The sequence below is a fragment of the Musca autumnalis genome, unplaced genomic scaffold, assembly GCF_047663935.1.
Source record: "Musca autumnalis isolate F117 unplaced genomic scaffold, ASM4766393v1 scaffold_1, whole genome shotgun sequence".
In the NCBI taxonomy this organism is placed as follows: domain Eukaryota; kingdom Metazoa; phylum Arthropoda; class Insecta; order Diptera; family Muscidae; genus Musca; species Musca autumnalis.
In genome coordinates this window covers 295928532-295955575 of record NW_027411644.1, presented here as the reverse complement: position 1 = coordinate 295955575, position 27044 = coordinate 295928532, and the positions used below count along the sequence as shown (strand labels likewise).

Here is a 27044-nt window from a genome sequence, read left to right as displayed (position 1 = left end):
ACACTTTCATCTTTCCACAAACGCTCCTAAAATCACGAATTTTAGATATAGATGGCGTTGTTGTATAAAGTGTACTGATATGAATTTCTATGCCAATTTCATGGTCATTTAGAAGGAATTTGTATAAAAACAAAACCTAAAGTGATAATTTCGTGTAAATAATGACTTTCGTACAAAAGTTCAGGGTCCTAGCTCACATGTTTTATCCTTGTTTTCCCATAAAATGGGGCAAATAGTTGTTATACACTCAATTCTGTGTTAGTATTTCCTATTCTACACTGTAATTCATATCTTTACATTAATAAGCCTAAATCTAATTTCAGTTAGATTTCATAAAACGAATAATACGAAATTCAGTAATATATTCCGCCTACAAATCTGCTCACCGCTTTCAATAATAATCATAAATTTGAGTTATAGATAGCGTTATAGTATTAAAGTGTCTTGTTATGTATTTGTATGCAAATTTCGTGGTCATTTCGATGGGCTTTTTTTTTGAAAAACAAGCCTGAAGTCATAGCTTCGTGTAAATAGTGAATTTAAGGGAAAATTTCGGGGTTCTAGTTTACAGGTTTAATGATTAGTCCACGGGTCACTCATAACAAAACAGCATTATATAGACTGGGGAGAATACTTGCTCTTAAGTCTTGTTTCTGAGAAGAAGAAGGTCATAGAAGACCCATTAAAACTTTGTCCTAAGCATAAAGGACACTTGGAAAGGATTTCCATGCAGAAATGGTATCGTATGCATAATTATGAATTCAAAAGCCTATAATGAAGTCTTTTTACTAAACTTTAAATATTTGTCATATATAGGCGTCCCTTTAAAAGGGTTTAAAGTTCAAATTACCTCATATAGTGTAACCAAACAAAACAAGTTGCATTTTCACACACAATTTAATATATTGAAAAATAAATTGCTTTTTAAAATGAAAAACACAACAAAGGGTTGCTTGTTAAACTAATTCTAAACGTTATCACTATTTCAAATCTAATTATATTTAATGCAAATGTATTGTATTCTATGTAAAAAAATATTATTTTAATTTTTACTGTTATAAGGGGCGGAAATATACATACGTATGTTTTCACTTTAATAATCATATCTATGCTACCCTCTGTGTGTATATTGTTGTATATCACAATTATCTCTCTCACATATCTATTTTGGTTTTGTAATTTTTATGTTGAAGTCTCCAGCTGATAAGGCCAACCAACAAACAAACAGATATTTTCATTTAGAATAGTGGTTTTTAAGTGTTGCAACAACAACAACAAAATAAATTGTCATGCTTCTCGTTTCTTGTTTTTTTTAAGGGGAGTATACATATCACATACATAAAAATCTCCACTTTTTTCCCTCACAGATAACAAAGAGTATCCATATTTCAAAGATACTCCAACACTTCACTACAAAAATTCTTGTGATGTCAACAATTTTTGTTTGTGTATACATAAACATTTCATGGAGATACAATTTCAAACAGACGTACACACATATATATGTGACAAATAGAGTGTGCTCTTCAGCCTGGGTGTCTGTAGGTCTGGCTGTCTGTCTGTCCTCCTTGTTTGTTTTGCGCCAAGTGAGATAAGAATTCTGGAAATGAAGTTCTTCAACACAACATACAAATATGTTACTCCCCTTACTTTGCTGTTTGTTGTTGTTGGCTTTAAAGGAAAGGGGGAGTACTTGTGATTTTTGAAAAAAAAAAAGTGTTAAAAAAGGGGTTAAACACGCTCTTCCATGAGTTAGATAAGTGTTTTTGGGGTTTTGTATTTGAATATGTTTCCATGTGTTACTTCCAACACCAAGGGAAATGTTAAACTAACACATTTTGTCAAATGCCTAGGGAAATATGAAAGGGATTTCAATGTTGCTGGGAAAATAGTTTGTAATACAATTTTATTGAACATAAAAATAATAATTGTGTGAAGTGGTGAAGTTCATCGGATTTCAAAAATTAGACCAAAACTAAAATTTTGGAGAATTTGCTAATTTATTTTTATGAAACATTGCCAACATTGCTTATCCACATCTTATTTCATCATTTCAAATTAATTATTCGATTAGTACGATGGATAAATAGGAATATTCCGCCTTAATATACGCTTACATATGTCTTCCTCCAACAATCCTACACAATAACCAAAACCTATTTGAAATGTAGATGGCGTTACATTGTACAGTTTACAATTAAGCATTTTTATTCCATTGTCATACTCTTTTCTAGCACGAGTTTTTATAAATCCAAAATATTTCAAATTCACCGAAGAAGTGTATTAAAAGCCAGAGGATTCTTGTTGTTATAGCGCCACCTGTACTTCAATAACAAATACCCAGACTTTTGCAAGCCAATAAAAACTAGATCTAGTTCTAGTTCTAAAGGTGTGAGTACACATTAATGATAAAAATAGTATCTGAATGGGACCTTTGAATCTATATCTATAAAATTCTTTAGTTTTGAGTGAGGAATATTCCGCCTTAATATATGCTTTATATATGTCTTCCTCCAACAATCCTACACAATAACCAAAACCTATTTGAAATGTAGAAGGCGTTATACTGTACAGTCTCCAATTAAGAATTTTTATTCCATTGTCATACTCATTTCTAGCACGAGTTTTTATAAATCCAAAATATTTCAAATTCACTGAAGAAGTGTATAAAAAGCCAGCGGATTCTCATTGTTACTATAGCGCCGCCCTTACTTCAATAAAAAATATCCAAACTTTTTGCAAGCCAACAAAAACTAGATCTAGTTCTAAAGGTGTGAATACACATTAATAATAAAAATAGTATCTGAATGGGACCTTTGAATCTATATCTATAAAATTATTTAGTTTTGAGTGACTCATTGACTGACAGTCTAAAAATGCTCTTCAGATTGTCTTCTTTCCACAAAAGCTTTTAGTAATAGTCATAAAATTGAGATATAGATGGCGTTAAGGTACATAGTGTATTCTTATGCTTTTTTAGACACTTTCGGGGCCATTTGGAAAGATTTTTTTCTCAGAAGTATTTTCTTTATATATTTAGGTACCTTTGATGTGGTATTCTATAATGAAAGGCCTTCTGAAAACGAGTTCTAAGTATAAAGGAAACTTTGAAAGGGTCCATTGTTTATATATAAACCTTTGAAACAATATTGTATGTCTATGATCGGAGATATAGTTTCAGTCTCCTTTTTGGAAGGGATTACTTATATTTGCTTTTATATTTATTCAAAGTATGCCTATAAATTTATCATCTTATGATAAGTGCTTCCAAAAAAAATAATCATTCAACTGAGATATAGATGGCGGTATAGCACAAAGTGTCTGAATGGGACTTAAACGACAGCCCAAGCAATTCGGGACTGTCATTTTAGTATATATCTATAAAATTATTTAGTATTGAGTGACTTATTGATAACTGTCTACAAATTTGCTCTTTAAATTGTCTTCTTACCACAAAAGCTTCTATCAATGGTCATAAAATTGAGCTATAGATAGCGTTATAGCATACAGTGGCTTCTTATGGCTTTTAGACACTTTCGGGTGCATTCGATAAAAAAATTTTCTCCTAAGCATTTTATTTAATATTGAGAACCTTTTGATGTGGTATTCTATAATAGAAGGCCTCTTCAAAACGTGTTCTAGATATTAAGGAAACTTCGGAAACGTCTTATTGATAACCCTTTAAAACAATCTTTTACATACAAGATCGCAGATCTAGTTTCAGTTTGCTTGTTGGAAGGGAGTATTTCTATTTCATTTTATATTTTCCCTGACGGTACAGTACAAAGTATCTGAATGGGACTTAAACGACAGCCAGGGGCTGGATTCTCGTTCTATGAAAATTTAAAATGAAAAATATTTTATTTATAATTTTTTTTCATATGACATTTATTTCCATTATAAAGTTTTTCATTTCACATTTTCATGGAAACCGAATTGAGTCCCAGGACTGTCATTTTAATATATACATATCTATAAAATTCTTTAGTATTGATTGACTCATTGACTGACTGTCTAAAAGAATGCTTTTCAAATTGTCTTCTTCCCACAAAAGCGTCCATTAATTGTCCTGAAATTGAGTTATAGATGGCGTTGTGGTATATAGTGTCTTCTTATGCCTTCTTAAGACACTTTCGGGTCCATTTGGAAATAATTTCTATCAGAAGCATTTTATTTATATATTGAGGACGCTTTGATTGATGTAATAGAAGATGTTTTCAAAACGTGTTCTAGATATAAAAGAAATTTTAAACTGTCTTTTGTTTATATTTAAGTCTTTGAAACAATCTTTTGTGTATAAGATCGCAGATTTAGTTTCAGTTTGCTTGTTAGAAATGTGTATTTATATTTCCTTTTATGTTCACCCTAAAAATATGTTTAAAAATTTGCCATCTTAAGACAAGTGCTTTCAGTAATAATCATACAAATGAAGTATAGGTGGCGCTATGTTATAAAGTGGCTTGTAAAAGATTTTTTAGATAAATTGCTACTCAACTGAGGCTAAAGTTATATATTCCTGACCATTATTCAATATTTTGGGATACTGTCTTCATGTTAGGGTTGTATATAAGTTATGGAGAAAACTGATTCCGTAAATAGTATTCCTTTTATCAGCTATTCTGCTCACCTGAACTAATTTTCACTTCAAAAATCATTATACGAAATTTGTAACATTTCCAATTCTTCCCCAATGTCATTTCGACTTACACCTCAAAACTAACCACAACCCATGAAATAGCATATTTTAAATTAGCCCCAAAATATGTATGCAAAAAATGCATACACGTGTAACGGACTAAGAAGAATCTCTATACCTCAAAAATATTTAAAAAAAAAATTACAAAGCATAGCAGCAAACCATTAGTCAACGGCCATCAGTAGCGGACAATAAAACGCATTTTTAAATTTTCTAAAGTACCCAACAAAAAAAATAAATATATATTTTTTGTGAAATTCACACAGTATGTCTGTCAACACATTTGAACGGCTGTGTTAGTTGGGTTTTGGCAAATTGCAAGAATTTTCATATTGGCAATCATAAACATTTTTTTCTGGTAATTTAAACAAATTTGTTTAAAGCATAAAAATAAATTCGCCAATGCATGCATTTTGGTGATTTATAAACGAATTGGATGTGAAAATAATTATTTAATTTTCACCTGTTTCACTAAGAACAACAAAAAATATTTTAGAATTTTTTTTCTTTTGTTTTTCTTTGTGTGATAATTTATTATTATAAAAGCAATATGGTTATAAGGTCTGCAGCACATCTATGTCAAAGACTATTGTTGTTTTTGTTTAGAGAAGAACAATTTTAATTTTATTTTCCTCGGTTTTTTCTTTGCAAATTTGTCTAATGAAGAGAAAACGTCTGGTTGGCTACCACCTTCTTGTATATACGCACCAACATACATATGTGAATATCTATGCACAATGGTCCAAATCTTTTGAATTTTAACTGTAGGCGAAATGTCGACATATTTGTGCAACTTAAAAGAATAAGTAATCATTCAAGTTTTTATCCAATTTAAAATGAATTATATGCAATTGTTCACTTATAGCGCCATCTATACTTAACATCAAATGTTACAAAAGCAATCAAATATTTACATACGAATCTGGAGAGAGCTATCCTTCAGCAATATTGTAAAATAATAACTGTTATTTGAAAGATAATCCGAGAAAAGATATAAAATTGCCAACAAATTATTCTAATTCCATTTTATAGTACAACGACATCTATATTTCCACTTCAAATAAATATATACAAATGAATTCAATGATGAGTGACTGCCTTATCAACAACGCCCAGGAGATACTGCTGAAGTTAGAATGCTGGCATTTTGTAAAATTGAATTTCTTAATGGGCATTTGTCATTTTCATAAAAGTATTGTATAGGTTATAAAAATATAAACAGAATTGTTTAAGTTGCTCTACATTCATGAACGCCACCTATTCTCCAATATTGATACTGTTATGGAAAAGTTATCGGAGTGAAATAGAAACAAACGCATATATTTAGGCGGAATATTTAAAAAACAGACACCAGACTACAAGAGCACTCTTTACAACAGACAGAATTTTTAAAAAGTTGTGCTACATATAAAGGGCACTTTCAAAGGGTCTTCTTTGGTTGGTGACGGAATAGGTGGTAGTGGTTTGCATGATCACCTTGTATATAAAAATTGAGTGTTTCGATCACTGACAAGAACATGACATTTCTGGACGGTCTCAACCACATGTTAGTAAGTATTTATGTAATGTAAGAATTCTCCAAAATAGTGGTTTATAATGTTTGACGAGCTGTTCATAGTTGACATTAAAAGGGTGGTTCTATATCATTGAGCTTAAACCACTCATTGATACGAGAGAAGTTCTAACTATAGAGGATCCTGCTAAAAGGCCTTCTTTCTATAGAGGACCCATTTCTATGTTCCTTATTTTATAGAATATACTTTCAAAGGAACCTTTTTAAGGGCGATTCTATATCATTGAGCTTTAAACACTCATCGATACGTGCAAAGTTAGTCCGTGTTCCTTCGAGAAATTTGTAGGTGTTTTTAAAGTATTCAACTAACTCTCTGACTACTGAACCCCCATGTGATACGCCTGAAGCTACATCACTACAATTGTGTATGAAGTTTTTTATAAATTTATCCAAAAAGTACAAAAAAACAGCTTGAAGTTGTTATTTATGCATTAACGCCACCTGTATTTCAAATCTAATATTTTATGCTTATGTTGTCGGAGAATTATGGAAAGTGAAGCATACATGTAGGCAGAATATTTCAGATATAGAAGACCTTCCAAAGGCTCTTCTTTCTAAAGGGAAATCTTTCAAAGTGTGTTCTATACCTAGATGATAATTTCAACGTTTGTTCCAGCTATAGAGGACACTTTCAAAGAGCTTTCTATACATAGAGGACTTCTACCAATAGATGACCAATTTAGAAGGTATTCTATATATAGAGGCCCAATCCAAGAAGTACAAGCACATCCTTGTGGTTGTTGTTATTTGCATTGACGCCGCCTATACTTAAAATCCAATATTTTATGCGTATTTTGTCGGATACATATAGAAAGTGAAGCATACATTTAGGCGGAATATTTAAATAACATACAAAATGCCGGATTATAAGAGCAATTTTTATTTTTAGAGCGCCCTTCAACAGCTTCTTCTGACTAGAGAACTCATTCAGAATGTCTTCTATCAACAGACGGGCTTCTACATATAGAGCCCCATTCAAAGGGCATTTTTTCTATAGAAGGGTCTTCTATCTTGAAATGGCCATTTCAAAAGGTCTTCTATCAGCAGATGACCCTTACAATGTGTCCTTAATCTACAGAGAAATCTTTCTAGAGGTCTTCTATATATAGAGGGATATTTCGTAGGATCTCCTATTAAAAGACAGCCTTTTCAAATGGACTTTCAAAGAACTTTCTCAAAGGGTCTTATATCCACAGCGCACCAATTTAATAGACTACAGTCGATAAAGGATCCAGTTAAAGGGTCTTCTATTTAAAGAGACCCTATTAAAAGTTCTTCTAACTATAGAGGATCCTGCTAAAGGGTCTTCTTTCTATAGAGGACCCATTTCAATGTTCCTTAATTTACAGAAGACACTTTCAAAGGAACCTTTTTAAGGGCGATTCTATATCATTGAGCTTTAAACACTCATTGATGCTTTCAAAGGGACTTCTATCAGTAGAGTACCCATTAACAGGGTCTTTTATCAAAAGATGGCACTTTCAAAGTGTTTTCCACCCAAAAGGGTTGTCGGTTGGCTCTTCTATTCACTAAATACTCTTATAAAAGGTATTAAAGGTTTAAAAGAAGCATTCTTAAGTCGTATACTGTCTTGGAGAATTCTCTCAAAATGGATTTTTATAGGATACTCCTTCATACAGGTCAATCATGAATAAAAATTCCGAGTGGAATTCGTTATAGTCCTATTTAAAAAATTTTAATTCCATATATATATCCAAAAAAGAAATATTTTTGTCCATACGGCCAAAATATTCCGTAATTAGGTCATTGCAATAGTTTTCAAGGTTTCAAAATATTGATTTGAACAGAATTTCAAAATTATTTTCCGTGCGAAAAATTCCGAGGGAAATATTAATGATTGCCCTGTATTCTATCTACATGAGACCTTTCAAAAGGTGGTCCATCCAGAATTTATTTTATCTATAGAAGACTTTTCAGGAGATTTTTCTATTTATAGAGAACTCTTTCTAAGGGTCTTTTATCTGAGGGGGAGCTGTATGACAGACATTTTACCTATATGGTAGACTTTACAAGGGACTCCTAGCTATAAATGACGTAAATGGTATTTTATCTTTTAGCAGAGGAGTTTTTACCTATATGACCATTCTAGAGAACCTCTTAAAAGTGTCTTCCATTACAAGAGGAATCTTTTAAAAGTCCTTCTAAAAGTAGAGAACATATTAAAGGATCTTCCCTTAATAGAGGGAACTTAAGAGTTGTAATCTCTCCATAGACGATATTTTGAAACTGTCATTTATTTGTAAAGTGATGTATGTTCTACTTATAGATGAGCCTCTCAAGAAGCCTTACTTTAAAAGGGCTTCGCCTCGGAAGCTGTTCTCCATATACGATATTTTTGCAGCGGTCATTTGTTTGTAAAGGACCCCATGCGAATTTTTTCTATATATAGACGAGCAGCTCGAGAAGCCTTATATTCAAATGGAACAAATTCGACTGTTAATAAATCACAACCTGAAAGTCTGATCTGTCCATAAAGGACATTTGAAAATGTTTCTCAAAAAGTCCTTTCTAAAGAATGGCTATCAACAAAAAAATGTTGATAGGATTATTAAGTACAGGGGCCTTGGTAGGACATGTTATCCCTTCATCTGATACTCCAACTACAGAAGACCCTTTCAAAAGTTTTTTAACTATTCAATAGGGGTGTATAGAAGGGTCTTAGAAAAGGGTATTTGTTATATTGCCTATTGGAGCTTGTATAAGGGTCTTTTGAAATTGTCTAACTGATGAGAACGCAAAAGGTCGTTAATGTATTAAGAACGCCATTAAAATATTTATAGAGAATTATTTCCAAGAATCCTGCAGACCTTTTTAAATAATATTTTTCCTCATATCCCCTTATCGAAGGTGTTTGGTAACATAATATTTTATTATTTTCTTTCAAAAGAGGATATTTATTAACGGTGATGTATTTTCAGAGGGAATCTTGAAAATTTCCAATATGGGTTTTTAAAATGCTGATCGGTCACAGGTTTTCTCTCTATGGACAAATCTTTCATTGAGCCTTTTTGCCTAAAGATGACCATTCGAAGGACATTTGTCTAACGGTAGAAGAGTAGGGTAAAATTGTTAGGGTTTTCTGCCTATTAATATTTCAAACCATAGTGCAATGGTAGAAAAATTATTTTTAAGAAAAAAGTTTTGTATTTTATTGTTTTTATTTTACTCCTCATTCCCTATTTGCTTGGTGTTGCTCATTACGTATAAGTTTGAAAATATCAATTTGCTTTGTAGTATTTGAAATGTTTGTGGTATTGCTAATGATGATGATGATGATGCTTCTGCTGCAGCTATTTCTGCAGCTGATGATGATAATAATGAGAAAAAGAAAAAAATATTTCAAGGTCTTATTTATTGTTCGTTTGTAGACGAATGAGCCAAAATTGAAAAAAAAAAGCAAAAAAACACAAACTTACTAACAAAACCAAAAGCCAACTAAATGAAATAAATACAAGACGAAGAAGAAGACGGAAAATAATATAAGAAGACGCACAAACAAATGCTCACAGCAAACAGCTTGAGTAATTTCATGTTCATTTCACTTATTTTTTTATATAACATTTCTTTATGTTATTTGTGGGGTGCAGCACCACCCCGCGCCTACCCTTCTCCGCATGACTTATGAAAGATATAGACATGGTGGCATTTCTCTATGCAGAAGAATGAAAGCCAAACTTCTTCTTCTTCGGATAGGTATTACGTTAAATATTTGCTAGAGCGTGAAAATGAAACCGACAGTAGCCAAAAAAAGAAACGAAAGAACATTTTCATAGAATGTGTAGTTGAAAATTGAAAACGTGCTATATTTACGCTGCCAAGAAAAAAAATTGTTATTTTGAAGAGTGGGCAATAGAATAGAAAAACAATAAGCTATGTAATTCAAACCCCATCAACCATATTTTTCCCCACAGGAAGTAAAGTGGTTCGACGGTTGGTTGGTTGGTCACACAATTACAGCAACAACAACGAACAGCATATACCACCTCTGGCCATGGCTGTTTGACATAAACATGCATCATCATCAACATCATTTATCGCCACCATCATGATGATCATCATCATTGTGGTTGTCGCTGTTGCCCACTCACTCACTCCACCCCTCCTGTGTTATTAGCCAGCAGTGACAATAACAGCGTCATAGCAATCAATTTAAACAAAAATACTATTTTTACCCGTGCCAAATAGATAACAATGCAGTCGTCAGTCAGCAGTTAGAATTGTCCAATTAAAAAATGAAAAAAAAAATAACAAAAAACAGACGAAAAGAATTTTCCAAAACAGCAACAACTAGTGTAGAATAGGAATGACCTAATTGTTGGGTTTGTTTTTTTCGGGTATTTGAAAAATAAGGGCAAATATAAGTAGGGTGAAGGGTATCAATTAGCAAATAGGGTTTCGTAGACCTGGAAACCAAGGACCAATGCCCGAAAGCCAGAACCAAACTTGACGTTATTTTCCACAACAGCAACAACTACTGTAGAATAGGAAGGACCTAATTGTTGGCTTTGTTATATTCGGGTTTATGAAAAATAAGCGCAAATAGAAGTAGGGTGAAGGGTATCAATTAGCAAAAAGGGTTCCGTAGACCTGGAAACCATGGACCAAACCCCCCAAAGCCAGAACCAACCTTGGCGTTTATTTCATTAGAGAGTTATCATTCGAACAAGTCGCTTTAGCTATCCAGTGTTAGGTTTTGTAGGACCTTCAGGTCTTTTTCTCGAGGGGTGTAAACTACCTTCCGAAGTAGGGACGGCCACTAGGACTAACAGCGGTAAAAATGTTGAACACTTCAGAGCTTTGAGGTGGGGGAACCTTAAGGGAAGGACCGGCGGAGACCAACCTCGAACTTGATATAAATCTGAAAGCTTATTGCAATGTGTAAAGTATCTACATCGTCTACACCAACCAATCAATATCAATATATGAAATGAACCCAAATCTTGCCTCTATTTTTTGAGCAGGATTACCAAGAAACCATTTCTGCTAACACCTTTCAAACCCATGCGAGCCATATGTGTAATATATCACTGACAACAAATATTTAAAAATAATATATTATTTGCTTTTTTATTGTTGTTATATATTGCATATTATTTGCCATTATTATTATTGTTGTTAAGTTCGCAAACTTGTACACACTTGCAAAAAATTGCATATGCCACAGTTTTTTTTTTCATACAGATTTGTGGCGCTGCTGTTTTGTTTGTTTGGGGTTTTATTTGTTTCTTCTTCTTTCTTTAGATTTGCTTGCAATGGTGCTTGGCGGGCTACGCCATCCAATTTATAAAAATGCTTAATGGTCAAGGCCATACACAAATACTTATGCGAACGCACGCTGGCTGTTAGGTTGGTTGGTGTGGATTGCTTGCTACGATGTCGGACTTTGCGATATGAATCTTTGCTTGTTTTTTTTTTTTTTTTTTTTGCAAAAGTACTTTCTACTTGTATGCATTATGTGCTGATGTGTGAGTGTGTGTGTGTGGTTCTGTGTTTGACAAAATGCAGAAAAGCCAAATCAATGTTATATTCCGAATCATACCAATACTCTGGCAAATACTTATGCCATATTCTATTTCATGACTTTGTGTAATCAGCAAAAATAATTGTTGTTATTGTTTTTGTTGTTGCTGCTGATGTCGGAAATAATATCGACCACAAGCTAAGTGCTCTGGAAGTGTGTGTCCCTGGTCATTTAGAAATTGCATGGGGAATGTTATTCTGTGGAAATGAAATGTAAAAATTGTAGGTTTTGAAGGAAAAACATCTGATAAAAGACCTATAGCTCTCCTATGGGAAGGCCAGGTCTTCTTATAGAAGAACAAAAGGTCCTCTTATAGAAGCCCAAAAGGACTTCTAATAGAAGACCAGTAGGTCTTCTTATAGAAGGCCATTAGATCTTTTTATAGAAGGCCATCCCAGAATCTCAATAGGTCTTCTTATAGAAGACCAATAGGTATTTTAGGTATTCTTATAGAAAACCATTACGTCTTCTTATAGAAGACCATCCCAGAATACTAATAGGTCTTCTTATAGAAGACCAATAGGTGTTTTCGCAGAAGACCAATAGCTCTTCTTATAGAAGACCAAAAAGTGTTCTTATAGAAGACCAATAGACATTCTTATAGAAGAACAATATGTCTTTTTATAGAAGACCAAAAAGTGTTCTTATAGAAGACCAATAGGTCTTCTTATAGAAGACCAAGAGGTCTTCTTATAGAAGACCAAGAGGTCTTTTTATAGAAGACCAAGAGGTCTTTTTATAGAAGACCAAGAGGTCTTCTTATAGAAGACCAAGATGTATTCGTATAGAAGAACAAGAGGTCTTCGTATAGAAGACCAAGAGGTCTTCTTATAGAAGACCAAGAGGTCTTCTTAAAGAAGACCAAGAGGTCTTCTTAAAGGAGAGCAAGAGGTCTTCTTATAGAAGACCAAGAAGTCTTCTTATAGAAGACCAAGAGGTCTTCTTAAAAAAGACCAAGAGGTCTTCTTATAGAAGCCCAAGAGGTCTTCTTATAGAATACCAATAAGACTTCTTATAGAAGACTAAAAAGTCTTCTCATAGAAGACCACTAGGTCTTCATATAGAAGACCAATAAGTCTTCATATAGAAGACCAATAGGTCTTCTTATAGAAGACCAAGAGGACTTCTTATAGAAGACCAAGAGGTCTTCTTATAGAAGACCAAGAGGTCTTCTTATAGAAGACCAAGAGGTCTTCTTGTGGAATACCAATAGCACTTCTTATAGAAGACAAAAAGGTCCTCTTATAGAAGGCGAATAGGTTTTCTCATAGATGACCAACAAGTCTTTTCATAGAAGAACAGCAGGTCTTCTCATAGAAGACCAATAGGTCTTCTTATAGAAGACAAAAACGTCTTCTTATAGAAGACCAATAGGACTTCTTATAGAAGATCAATAGGTCTTCTTATAGAAGACAAGAATGTCTTCTTATAGAAGACCAATAGGTCTTCATATAGAATACCAATAGGACTTCTTATAGAAGACAAAAAGGTCCTCTTATAGAAGGCGAATAGGTTTTCTCATAGATGACCAACAAGTCTTTTCATAGAAGAACAGCAGGTCTTCTCATAGAAGACCAATAGGTCTTCTTATAGAAGACAAAAACGTCTTCTTATAGAAGACCAATAGGACTTCTTATAGAAGATCAATAGGTCTTCTTATAGAAGACAAGAATGTCTTCTTATAGAAGACCAATAGGTCTTCATATAGAATACCAATAGGACTTCTTATAGAAGACAAAAAGGTCTTCTCATAGAAGACCAATAGGTCTTCTCGTGGAAGGCCAATAGGTCTTCTTACAGAAGACCAATACGACTTCTTATAGAAGACAAAATGTCTTCTCGTGGAAGGGCAATAGGTCTTATTATAGAAGACCAATAGGACTTCTTATAGAAGTCCAAAATGTCTTCTTATAGAAGACAAAAAGGTCTTCTCATAGAAGGGCAATAGGTCTTCTTATAGAAGACCAATACGACTTCTTATAAAATACCAATAGGACTTCTCATAGAAGAGGACTTCTTATAGAAGACGAAAAGGTCTTCTTATAGAAGACCAATAGGTCTTCTTATAGAAGATCAATAGGTCTTCTCATCGACCAATAGGTCGTCTTATAGAAGACAAAAACGTCTTCTTATAGAAGACCAATAGGACTTCTTATAGGAGATCAATAGGTCTTCTTATAGAAGACAAGAATGTCTTCTTATAGAAGACCAATAGGTCTTCTTATAGAATACAAATAGGACTTCTTATAGAAGACAAAAAGGTCGTCTTATAGTAGACAAAAAGGTCTTCTTATAGAAGACAAAAAGGTCTTATCATAGAAGACCAATAGGTCTTCTCGTGGAAGGCCAATAGGTCTTCTCGTGGAAGGCCAATAGGTCTTCTTACAGAAGACCAATACGACTTCATATAGAAGACAAAAAGGTCTTCTTATAGAAGACAAAATGTCTTCTCGTGGAAGGACAATAGGTCTTATTATAGAAGACCAATAGGACCTCTTATAGAAGACCAAAATGTCTTCTTATAGAAGACAAAAAGGTCTTCTCATAGAAGGCCAATAGGACTTCTTATAGAAGACCAATACGACTTCTTATAAAGTACCAATAGGACTTCTCATAGAAGAGGACTTCTTATAGAAGACAAAAAGGTCTTCTCATAGAAGGCCAATAGGTCTTCTTATAGAAGACCGATACGACTTCTTATAGAAGACCAATACGACTTCTTATAGAATACAAAAAGGTCTTCATATAGAAGACCAATAGGTCTTATTATAGAAGACCAATAGTTCTCCTCAGAGAAGAACAATCGATCTTCTCAGAGAAGAACAATCGATCTTCTCAGAGAAGAACAATCGATCTTCTCAGAGAAGAACAATCGATCTTCTCAGAGAAGAACAATCGATCTTTTCATGAGGAACTTCTCACAGAAGATCAATAGGCCTTTTCCCAGAAAACAAATATATCTTTTTTTAGAAGACCAATAGTTCTTCTTATAGAAGACCAATAGGTTTTTTTTTATAGAAGACCAATGGACCTTTTAGTCTTCTATAAGAAATCTTATTGGTCTTCTATAAGAAGTTCAAGAGGTCTTCTTTTAGACGACCAAGAGGTCTTCTTATAGAAGACCAAGAAGTCTTCTTATAGACTACCAACAGGTCTTCTTTTAGACGACCAAGAGGTCGTCTTATAGAAGACCAAGAGGTCGTCTAATAGAAGACCAAGAGGTCTTCTTATAGAAGACCAAGAGGTCTTCTTATAGAAGGCCAAGAGGTCTTCTTATAGAAGACCAAGAAGTCATCTTATAGAATACCAAGAGGTCTTCTTAAAGAAGACCAAGAGGTCTTCTTATAGAAGACCAAGAGGTCTTCTTAAAGAAGATCAAGAGGTCTTCTTATAGAAGATCAAGAGGTCTTCTTATAGAAGAACAAGAGGCCTTCTTATAGAATACCAATGGGTCTGCTTATAGAAAACCAATACGACTTCTTATAGAAGACCAATAGTTGTTCTTATAGAAGACCAATAGGACTTGTTATACAGAAGAACAACAAGTCCCTTTATAGAACTGTTAAATATCATAGTCATCAACTCTTGGTAGTTTGGAAAATAATCTAATAATCTAATATAAAGAAAGCTTAAAGACAGCAATTAAAAGGATAACCTGACTATCGATAGTTTGCCAGCTTTAGCCCAAGGTGGGACCCGAATACAAATTACATTGTATTCATATTGAATGCATTGGGCTTTTAGAAGGATGGAAACCAGCAAAGTTATTGTTTTTTTAGTTACGGCAATATTGAGATATCTGAAGATTGGCGCCCTAGCGGCATGACCATACCAAACAAATACCCCAGATTTAGCGGGTGCCCGATGATAGACCCAAAGAAACATTCATTTGTTTGTTTATTGAACCTAGGAACTGGGAATAATCCATAATAATAATTCAATTGAAAGCATTAAAAATCCGGAGATCTTTGGAGTTTTTTGTCATCCTGGGAACAAAGTAAATTTTGAAGAAAAAACATATTTTAGACAAACATTGTGTTAGAGAATCGCACTACAGAATCCTTTATTTATATCTGTGGTGCGATTCTCTAACACATTTTTAGAGTTACGGACAAAAATCTATCTATCAAAATTCTATAAAAATCTTGCTATCGGTAGAACTTTGCGACTGCTTTTATTCGTCGCTAACTTACCGAAAAACATCTGTCATTACCGAAATTATAAGCATTTTTATTTTACCGACAATCGAAGTCAATCTGGCGCCCAATTCTTAAATTTCGTCCGTATGGCGCCCAACATGGGGTTCAAAGAAAAGTAAATTTGTAGTCATCTGTAGATGGGCCCTGGGGCTGGGAATAATTTATACCATGAAACTATTAATATTTCTTTAATTTAAGGCTTTCAAAATCTTTGGAATGTATTGCCCTCTTAGTGGCATTATCATGCTATCCATAAGTAAATTTTGAATAAAAAAATAATTCGATTTATTCATTTTAAATTAAAAGACCTTCAGTAATTTATATAAAAATTCAGGAAGTCTCGGGCCCAATTCTTAAATTTAATCGGTATGGCGCCCAACGTGGGGTTCAAAGAAAAAATTATTTGTAGTCATCTGTAGATGGGCCTTAAGGCTGGGAATAATTTATGCCATCAACTATTAATATTATTTTTAATTTAGGGCTTTCAAAATCTTTGGAATGTATTATATAAGTAAATTTTGAATAAAAAAATATTTCTATTTATTCACTTTAAATTAAAAGACCTTCAGTAATTTATATAATAATTTAGGTAGTCTGGCCCCCAATTCTTAAATTTCGTCGGCATGGCGCCCAACGTGGGGTTCAAAGAAAAATTTATTTGTAGTCATCTGTAGATGGGTCTTGAGGCTGGGAATAATTTATACCATCAAACTATTAATATTATTTTTAATTTAAGACTTTCATTATTTTTAATTTAAGGCTCTTAGTGATCATGCGATCCACAAGTAAATTTAGAATAAAAAAATATTTAAATTTATTTATATTAATTTAAATGACCTTCCGTAATTTATATAATAATTTAGGAAGGCTGGTGCCCAATTCTTAAATTAAAATGTGTCGTGAGGCTCAAAGAAAATTTTTATTTGTAGTCAATTGAAAATGGGTCTTGGGGATGGAATAATTTAAAGAAGCCAACTGGGGTCCATGGTGTTTATTTGCCCTCCAAGGGAAACGAGCTAACCATCCACAATTTTGATAAACAATATAGTTTAAAATATTTCAAACATAATTCGTATGATATTTCTCGATTAATATCTATTATCAATTTGAAATGTAGACAGGTTGGCGCCCAAAGTGGACGCCAAAGGAAATTTTATTTCTATTCGTTTGTAGATGGACCTAGGGACAGGAAATATTTCAATACAGCAACCTGTTAACACTATTTTTAATATAGAGCTTAAAAATTCTGAGATCTTTCAATTTATTGAAACGAAGTTACCATCCAGCAGGCGCCTGATGTGAACCCCAAAGGAAAATGTATTTGTATCCATACACTCCGTTTCATTTCAATCTTTATTTATTACTTCAATTTTGGCATAGGAAACCTGCAAATAATAATGCTTCGGGAAACGACTACTTGTTTTTCCTTATAATATGCATTATAGTTACCCGAGAAAACCCAACCTATTTCCTTTCTGTGTATAGGAAGGATCTGGTTTTTTCTTTGCACTATGTTGGATCAGACCCAGAGCAATAACAATCATCTAATTGAAATGGCGGTGGATTGCTAGAAAACATATTGAATTTTCTCTAACCCTCTTATTTACCTCTCAAACAACATTGTAATAGATATACATATTTAAATGTAATATAAACCCAGATTTCCCCCAGATTTCAAAGAAAAAGAAAAAAGAAACCAACTGCAAACTACAATTTTGCATAAATATTTTTTTCTGGTCAATGTCATTACTTGTCTAGCTTACACTTCTTTTTTAAATTAAATAAAAACTGCATTTTAAAGTCAAGGTCGATATTGTGAATGCAAGCAAAACAGCTGACCCTGAAATTTTGCAAATCTCTATTTTACGCTTCATTCAAAACGGCAACAACAACAACTTTATTTTATTACTGCTTCTGTCGATCGTTCACTATTAACATTTGAACGCTTTTTTTGTATATTTGTTTGCTATTTTTAAACAACTTATCTGATGTTTCTTTGTAATTTTCAAAACATGTGTCAATAATTATTGCATTTAACCACCGAGACATAAAGCCAGAGGGACACACAGACAGACACCTGTCCAAATTAGCAAGGAAAAATCTCAGATTTTGTTTTTTTATATGTCAATCATGTGGAAAAACTAGATTCATGGCAAGGTCTAGTTTGTTGTTTCTTAATTGAAAAAGCAGATAAAATAGTTTTAAACATGTTTTAATTAAGTTGTGTGTTTAATTATGCTATTGTTGCTATTTAATTGTGTTTTTAACATTTTTCAATTAGGTTTGAATGTCATGAATGTTTGGAAATAAATTTAAATATATTTTTAATATTTGTTTGTGGTTCGTAAAATCGTGCCATAGGGTGGGCTATCATTTAAGCTTTCTCAGGAAATCTATCACAGCATTTAGTTTGGTATGGAAATTTGCATGGGTTTGTTCATGTTTTATTGAATAGTTTTTTTAACATAACTTAAAAATTGAATATTGTATTCACTCATGCATGTTTAATTTTTGTGGATATGTCTTATAAATATTTCAATATGATTGATATTGAAATTTCAATTTCATGAATATAATTTTCTTTCCAATACGCATGTTTGGCCATAAGTGTTTCTGTTAATGATGCAAACATTGTTACTTGCCGTTTGACCCCACTTCCTCTACTTCTCGCTCCCCATCCCCATTTTCCCTCTTCCAGACACCATTAATATCTAATGTCGCAATAGAATGGACGGGTGGGGGCATTCCCCCACAAAAACAAGGCAACAGAAAAGAAACAAATACCCGTAAGGCCAACATATGTGCTGGTGATGTGATAATCTGCATTGAGTTCTGCATAGCAGGGAAAAAACGTGGAAAATAGGTCAAATCTGCGTCAAAGTAGTATGTACCCACATACATATACATGCATGCATATGTGCACATATGTGTCAGACAGTCGCTCAATTTAGATGCCCGGGTCTTTGTGTGTGTGTGTGTGAAAACAACATTTTGATTCCTTGTCAAAGGCATTTGCCGTTAGGTATAAACTACACTTTTGCTTTTCGTTTCTGCTTTTTTTGAGATGACACAAAGAAACAATTTTTTTTTCTCTGTGGGTCTCTAATAAAGAAAGCAGGGTGAAGAAATGAAAACAGAAAACGATGACGAGCGTTGCTGATGATGAAAAGAAAACATTGCCTTTGGTCTTAGAGAAGCAGCAGCAGCAGATAACTATTCAAAGAGTATAAGGTCTGATTTATTTAGAAGAAGTTAGCATTGAAAAAAAGAAAAAAAATACGGTTAGATGCTGTAAATAATGGGGTTAATGTAAGCTAGTTCCACATTAGCAGCGCAGAGGTAAGCATTAGTGGAAAAGTAGTTGGTTGTGTTTTTTTTTAAATAGTTGTATATCTTTTCACTTTTTTGAGTTAAAGACCTACTTTGTTGCGTTTCTTCAAATTCCAATTGACGCTGCGTCATTTGAATTATGTCATACATTAAAGTTTAAGTAAACATTACTATTCGTTTTTTTTTTCTTATTGAAAACATATGTTCAATATTCCACTGAACTTTTTGAGGGCAAACATGATGCTGATGCTGCGTCATGTGATATTACACAAAACTTGTTTTGTTGTTGTTGTTGTTTTTTTATTTACACAAATCAAAACAATGACGTCCATGGATAAAGATCAACAACAGCACGCTCATAATCATAAATAGTATTTTTATGCAGCCTACTCTATTCAGCTTGTAATAAATAGCAGCTGAATATACATATGCTGAACAACTTCGCATTTATTATAGGAATTACAAAACTTATTGCGTTTTAGTTTCACTTCTAAAGGCGTATTTGGTTTTTGTTTGAAACGGAAAGAACATAAAAATTGGATCAATAGGTTGTTGGTATGCATTATTCATCAGCTCATAATGGGATGTTGAATTCTAAAAATGTGTCTATTGTTATTTAAAGCCACTTTGGGCGCCAATGTAATTGAAACTGAACACTTTAATAGATGGAAGTAAAAAATAATTCAAAAATGTATATTGAACGTATATTTCATTTGTGTATACTTTTAGATCGGTATATTGTAGACTGCAACCTTGTGCCCCACATTGGGCGCCACACCATGGAGATCTCAACATTTGAATAGATATTACTTAGATTACAACTATAGGGGCATAAGTCTTCTCCCTATCGCCTACAAGATAGTGTCAGGGATATTGTGCGAACGACTAAAGCCCAATGGCCAACAAAATAATTGGACCATACCAATGTGGCTTTAGACCTTGCAAGTCCACCATCGACCAGATATTTACCCTGCGGCAAATCCTGGAGAATACCCAAGAGATGCAGATCGACAGCTACCACCTTTTTGTCGATTATAAAGCAGCCTTCGACAGCCCGCTACGTTCAAAGGTATTCCAAGCAATGTCTGAATTTGGTATCCCCGCAAAGCTCATTCGGCTTTGTAAAATGACTCTAACTGACACAAGATCTTCAGTTGAAATAGGAAAGAACCTCTCCGAAGAGTTTTGTACCAAAAGAGGTTTCAGGCAAGGAGACAACCTTTCGTGTGATCTTTTCAACATCCTGCTAGAAAAGGTTATACGAGAGGCAAACGTCAAAATAAGTGGCACAATCTACACCAATAACCACATGTTACTTGCTTATGCTAATGATATAGACATCATGGGATGATCAGTAAAAGAAGTAACCGATACCTTTACGAAGGTCGAAGGAGAATCTGCTAAAGTGGGTCTGGCGGTAAACGGCGAGAAGACCAAGCTGATGGTGTCGACGCGCAATGCGTCCATTGAGATCGGACCAACTGTTGAAGTTGGTTCCTATAATTTTGAGGTAGTAAAATACTTCGTATACCTCGGCACCGCCGTAAACACAACAAACGACATCAGTTGTGAAATAAAAAGAAACATTGTATTGGCCAACAGATGCTACTTTGGCTTAAGTAAGCACTTCAAAAACAAAGCCAAAACTCGTCAAACCAAAATAACGCTTTACAAAACACTGATAATACCCGTGCTAATGTATGGTTCCGAAGCCTGGGTACTTGCGCAAGCAGATAAGGCAGTGCTTGGCGTGTTTGAAAGAAAAATTCTGCGAAAGATCTACAGACCTATCTGCTATACAACGACATCAGTATAGATAAACGTATCGAGATGCAACGATAGCGCTGGCTAGGCCATATCATAGGAATGAGCGGTGATGAATGATGGTTGCAAAAGGAATTATTATGTAAACCGCACATTGGGCGCCAATGTAATTGAAAATGACAATTTTAACAGATAAAATTGAAAATAATCCAATAATTTATTTACCAACTTATATTTAATTTGTACATGTTTTTTGATCGGTAATTTAAAGACTTCATCTTTTTGCCCCACATTGGGCGCCGCTCTCAAAATTAGGATAGATATTAATACAATAAACTTATAATATATACATATCAAATTTTCTAACATAGTTTTATTCTGGCAATTACGTTGGATATCAAACTAACGAAAATAGATGAAATCCTTAAATAAAAATATTAATAGTTTGCCGATTTGAATTATTCCCAGGCCAAAGAACCATTTGTATATGGTTCGAATAAATTTTCCCATCAGCTTACCATCCGGTGTCTGCTCGTTGGTGTTATTGGTAAAGCCAAGGTATTAATTTTGATTGCAAATTGAAATTGTTCCTTTGTGTCCTGTGTCATTGGGCGCCATACTAATGAGAAATGTAATATTTAGCAAATATAAAATCGATTGTCTTATGAGTGAAATAGAATTCAAGATATTTCTTATAAAATCTGTAACTCCTAAAATACAAGTTCGGTCCCCAGGTTGGGCGTCACTCTATGTAAATTTTAGTATTTAAAGGTGTTATTAAAATGTAGGTTATTTGCTTCCCAAATCTTCAATGAAGTATTAAGAAAAAACCCTCTAGACTGTTTTCATTCTGTATGACATTATCTTTTAAGACCCACTTTGGACACCAAAATCACCAAACTTGAGGCCTAAAATTGATATCAAACACCACAAGTTCTTTAGATTGTATTTGAGATATATGTCTTATGGGCTTCATTAGACTTTGAACTTATGGTACAAAAATTCGTACCCAAATTGGTCGCCAAGTCCCAGATTGGCCGCCAAACTAACCAAACTTTAGAACTACAATGGACATCAACCACAGTTCTTCAGATTGTATTTGAGATTTTCATATATCTTACAGGTTTTATTAGATTTTTAACCTATGGTGCAAAAGTTCGTGCCCCAAATTGGGCGCCACACAATGTAGATCTCAGTGCTGTCAGAGATATTTGTAACAAACATCAAAAGTTACTTCTCACGGTGCTCTTAAAGCGACTTTAAATGGAAGGTGCATACACTTGGGAAGTTTTTGCGGATTCTGAAACAAAAAAATTCCCGGAGCTCTTTTTAAATAAATCGCGATTCAAGTCGGCATTTTTAAGGATTTTTTAGGTTTTTAATATTTTGTTGGGAAACCGGAAGTCCTATCGAAATGGGGCAAAAGAAAATCTTGTAGCTATGAAAATTCTCTACATGATTGACTTTTACGGTATTTTCGTAGATTTTACCATTTTTGAGATATAGAAGTTCACATTGGGGGCAATGCACTGGCTGTATAGTTACCTTATAGTCCCATTTCGATAGAACTTGCGGTTTCCAAGCAAAATCGTGAAAACTTAAAAAAAACCCCTAAAAATGTCAACTTGAATTGCGATTATTTTTAAAAAGCGCTCCGGCGATTTTTTTTTTTTTTTTTGTTTTTTATTTTTCTCATCTATAAACATTGTAGTTTCAGAATCCGCAAAAACATCGCAGGTGTAAGCACCTTCCATTTAAAGTTGCTTCAAGTGCACCGTGTTCTTGTCATTATTCACAAGTCCACAATGATATATTATGCCAAACTCCTAACACCTTATTAATTTTATTTTGATTTTTTTTTTGTGCCCCAAATTGGACGCCAGTCTAATTAAAATTGAGAATAAAAGCGGAATCCATTAACAAATATTTTTTGAAATAAGTTGCCTAATCTTACTTTATAGTTTTTTTTGGACTCTTAACTTGTAGACTATAATATCGTGCCTCAGGTTGGGCGGCAAAATTAAAAAATCACTGCCATATATTTTAACTAGAATTTTTTCTTTGGTCACACGTTGGACGCCGGACTAATTAAAATTGAGACTAAAAATGGAATCTACCATTAAATATTCTTTGAAATAAGTTAAATATTCTTCCATTACACGTTTTTATGAGACTCCTGACTTGTAGACTAAAAAATCGTGTTTCATTTTGGGCGCCAAAGAAACTAAATCGCTGAATTTTCATTACTGTCATGAAGTGTTTATTTGCATTGCCCCAAAACATATAATGACATGTTAAAACTATACCAAGGCATCTACAACGATTACAATGACAATATCCATTAACCCCCATGTTGGGCGCCAGACTATAGAGATTATAGAATTACAATGGAGTTCAATTACTCAGTATTCTTAGAATTATGCTTGAAATACTCTTCATTATATTTTTTTATTAAAAAAATTACTTGATGATCGTATGGTCGTGTCCCCTAGGTGGACGCCAACTATCATAGATCTCAATATCATTATGTGTTTTCCTTGGCCCTCAAGTTGGACGCCAGACTAATTAAAGTTGAGAATAAAAATATTCTTTGAAATAATTTAAAGGTTCTCCCATTATACGTTTTTATGAGACTCTTGACTTGTAGACTAAAAAATCATGTTCCACGTTGGGCGCCAAAATAACTAAATCCCTGAATTGTCATTGCTGTCATGCATTGCCCCAAAATATATTATGACATGTTAAAACCCTACCAAGGCATGTACAATGATGACAATATCCATTAGGCTCCATGTTGGGCGCCAGACCATCGAAATTATAGACCTATAATGGAGTTCAATTACTCAGTATTCTTAGAATTATGCTTGAAATATTCTTCATTATAATTTTTTATTAAGCAATTTACTTGATGATCGTGTGGTCGTGCCCCCTAGGTGGGCGCCAACTTTCATAGATCTCAAAATCATTTTATATCTCAATAGATTTTAATAAAAATAGGCCAATAGGTTGCTTGTTTCCATTTTTCCAAAGTCTAAGATCTTCCATATCTAATAAACACACAGTGATATTTTCCTTTGGGCCCCACTTTGGTCGCCAATCTACCAAGGTTTGAGAACTATACATTTAACAATTACCGATAATCATTTGAATTGTGTTTAAAATATCTATACAAGTACGTATGAAACTACTTGCTTGTGGATTAGAAGTTTGTGCCCCAAGTTGGGCGCCAAACTTTACAGAATTTAGAATAGTCATATCGTTTTAATAAAATATATCAAAAGGTGGCACTATTCCTAAGTTTAAGTTATATAAAGAATTTTTTAAGTATTAGAATCTTCTTCCACAATATCGTACTTGATAACCGTAACTTTGAGACTCAAGTTGGGCGCCACTCCAGATGGGTTTATGAATTACGTAACCCCAGCAATGAATAAAAAACGACCATACAGAAAAGTTCATTTATACCTTAGAATAAAGTGAATTAGGGTATTAGTTGTGAACCGTGGATTCGTGGATTGGAAGTTCGTGCCCCAAGTTGGGCGCCAAACTTTAGAGAGTTTAGAATAGTCATAGCGTTTTAATAAAATATATCAAAAGGTGGCACTATTCCTATGTTTAAGTTATATAAAAAATTTTTTAAGTACTAGAATCTTCTTCCACAATATCATACTTGATAATCGTAACCTTGAGACTCAAGTTGGGCGCCACTCCAGATGGGTTTATGAATTACGTAACCCCAGCAATGAATAATAAACGACCATACAGAATTGTTCATTTATACCTTAGACTAAAATGAATTAGGGTGTTAGTTGTGAACGGTGGATTCGTTCCTCATGCTGGGCGCCACTGCACAAATATCCCCGAATTTATTTTTAATTTTTAAAATCGTGTTCAATATTTTTGTTATTTAATAAATACACGAACTTATCTAAAAGAGGAAGTACATATCGATTTTAATTTTAGCCTTTCGATATTGAACCTCCAATAATGATGGCATTCGAAAGTCGTATCAAGAAGTTTTTTTTTCGTTACCGAAGTTTCTCCCAAAATGTGACTTGAATTTTTCTGAGGACTTTTGCAACGACCATACAGAAATGTTCATTTACACCTTAGACTAAAGTGAATTAGGGTATTAGTTGTGAATGGTGGATTCGTTCCTCATGTTGGGCGTCATTACACAAATATCTCCGAATTTATTTCTAATTTTTAAAATCGTGTTCAATATTTTTGTTATTTAATAAATACACGAACTTATCTAAAAGAGGAAGTACATATCGATTTTAATTTTAGCCTTTCGATATTGAACCTCCAATAATGATGGCATTCGAAAGGCGTATCAAGAAGTTTTTTTTTCGTTACCGAAGTTTCTCCCAAAATGTGACTTGAATTTTTCTGAGGACTTTTGCAAAGGAAGAATTTTTCAAATAACAGTTAAATTGGACGCCAAAATTAGGAACATAAATTGATTCCAAAAATTTTTTATTTTATTTTCTTTTGTACGTGCTCAACTTTAGACACCAGACAGGCATATAAAGGTATGTTAGAACCATAACTAAATCTATAGTGCGATTCTCAAACACTTTTTTGAGTTACCGACAAAAATCGTTAAAATTAAACGCAAAATTATGAATGAAAAGTTTGAAGTTTGAAGTTTCAAATAAAAGTTGACAACACTCTTGCTATCGCTAGAAATGTACGACTGTTTTTTATTCGTCGCTAAGCTAAAAAAAAACATCGGTAATTACCGAAATTATAAGCATTTTAAAATTACCGACAATTGTCGCTAACTCAAAACATTAGTTGGAGAATCGCACTACTGGTATATTTCTAAAAGTTATCTATGGAAACACTGTGCCTCTTAGTCATATTTGTAGTTTTCAAAGAGCTTTTTTTGCGTATGTACCCTACATTGGGCGCAAAATTGGTCCGTAACCTGATCCCAGACATATGTTTATAACATATTTAATATTCTGATGAGATTTTTCGTTTGTGTAACATTTTGGGCCACAAATTTTACTACAAATGAACATTTCGTATTTGCCCCACATTGGGCGCCAGCTTGAAATTCAAAAGTATTTTGGATGCCTAACTTGGTCCCTGGTATGCATTTTCAACATTTCAGTTTCTTATTCCCCAAGATGTTTTCATCTGTGCCCCACTTTGGGTGCCAAATTGCACAACAAAAGTAGCTTAATACCATATCGGACATTTTTTCCAATATTTTTTATAAAATGCAAATACTGTGAGTCACTATTCTTCAGAGTAATTCATGTGTATATCTTGTTTATTTTGTAGGTGGATTTATGTTATGCAAACTGACATTTAGAAACACCTTCGCTAATATGAAAGAAAAACATAAGATTAGTTTGAAAGATATCTATGTAGTGATATGTGTCAATCAATCAAATAACAAAATTGACACATGAAGGTAATTATGTGGAGTGGACAGCCAAGAAAAATACTATTTTTTTTTTCAATTTCACAATTAAGAAAGAAACCAGACAAACAATTATCATCATTATCACTACGATTATAGTCATCTGTATATCTTCTAAGTGATTATTAAACAGAAATAAAGTAATTTGCAATATTTTCTCAACGAAGAAACTCTATATCAATTAAACAAAATTTAAATAAATTAAATTGACTAACAATATAAGAAGAACAGAAATCATTTCAAATAAAATAAATGATCTCATTGTGTTGTACAAACTCAGATAGAAGAGAGAAACAAGAAAGTAAAAACAAAAACAAATTGTTTTTTTTTTATTCCCTCTATTGAATTACTAATAATACAAGTATTTAATTAACTAATAAACACAAATTATTTAGAACAAAAACTCGTTTTTTTGTTTTGTTTTTGTTTTGCTACAATTGAAATAATGAATAACAATGACAATAAATAGAAATAAAAAAAACAAATACAAAAAGTATCAGTGC

At 33.3% G+C, this 27044-nt stretch overlaps 1 protein-coding gene and 1 long non-coding RNA gene across 40 annotated transcripts in view; one reads left to right on the top strand and one right to left on the bottom strand.

Moving 5' to 3' along the window:
• Positions 1-27044, bottom strand: part of ps (RNA-binding protein Nova-1-like protein passilla) — a 309810-nt gene that overhangs the window by 131936 nt on the left and 150830 nt on the right. The window lies entirely within an intron of this gene.
• On the top strand, positions 17963-26601 carry LOC141389760 (uncharacterized). The gene is made up of 3 exons (XR_012409159.1): positions 17963-23764; positions 23891-25044; positions 25122-26601. It is a non-coding gene; the product is annotated as an uncharacterized lncRNA (long non-coding RNA).